This window comes from Branchiostoma belcheri, unplaced genomic scaffold, assembly GCF_001625305.1.
Source record: "Branchiostoma belcheri isolate BF01 breed outbred unplaced genomic scaffold, Haploidv18h27 scaffold90, whole genome shotgun sequence".
Classification (NCBI taxonomy): Eukaryota; Metazoa; Chordata; class Leptocardii; order Amphioxiformes; family Branchiostomatidae; genus Branchiostoma; species Branchiostoma belcheri.
In genome coordinates, this window is record NW_017804576.1 from 721,467 (window position 1) to 721,918 (window position 452).

At 35.4% G+C, this 452-nt stretch overlaps 1 protein-coding gene across 1 annotated transcript in view; it reads left to right on the forward strand.

The window, feature by feature from the left end:
- The first annotated feature begins 118 nt into the window (after positions 1 to 118).
- LOC109487959 (protein Smaug homolog 1-like) overlaps positions 119 to 452 on the forward strand; it is a 27,697-nt gene continuing 27,363 nt past the window's right edge. Inside the window, exon 1 of the transcript XR_002141294.1 lies at positions 119 to 140. The gene's annotated coding sequence lies outside the window, so the exon portion shown is untranslated. The remainder of the gene's footprint in view (positions 141 to 452) is intronic.

Here is a 452-nt window from a genome sequence, read left to right on the forward strand (position 1 = left end):
TTTACAAATTGTTTTTTCAAATAACAAACAAACAAACAAAGACAAACAAATGAAACTAGATTGTATAGATGGAAAAAGTACAGTAGGGGCATCATCACTTAGTCTAGATAGCTTTAATGAGGAGGGCAGTGCCATGAAGGGTAGGTTTGAGATGTTTTACAAATTTGTTTTTTCAAACAAACAAACAAACAAACAAGACAAACAAATGATCTAGATTTGTTATAGAGTGGAAAAAAGTACAGTAGGGGCATCATCACTAGATAGCTTTAATGAGGAGGGCAGTGCCATGAAAGGTAGTGTGTAGGATTGAGATTTTCATTCACAATTTTTTTTTCAAACAAACAAACAAACAAACAAGGAATAGTGTCTAACTCACTGCCATGAAGTACAGTAGGGACAACATCTCTAGATAGCTCTTTAATGTAAACCCGTCAAAGAGGAGGGCAGCGGCA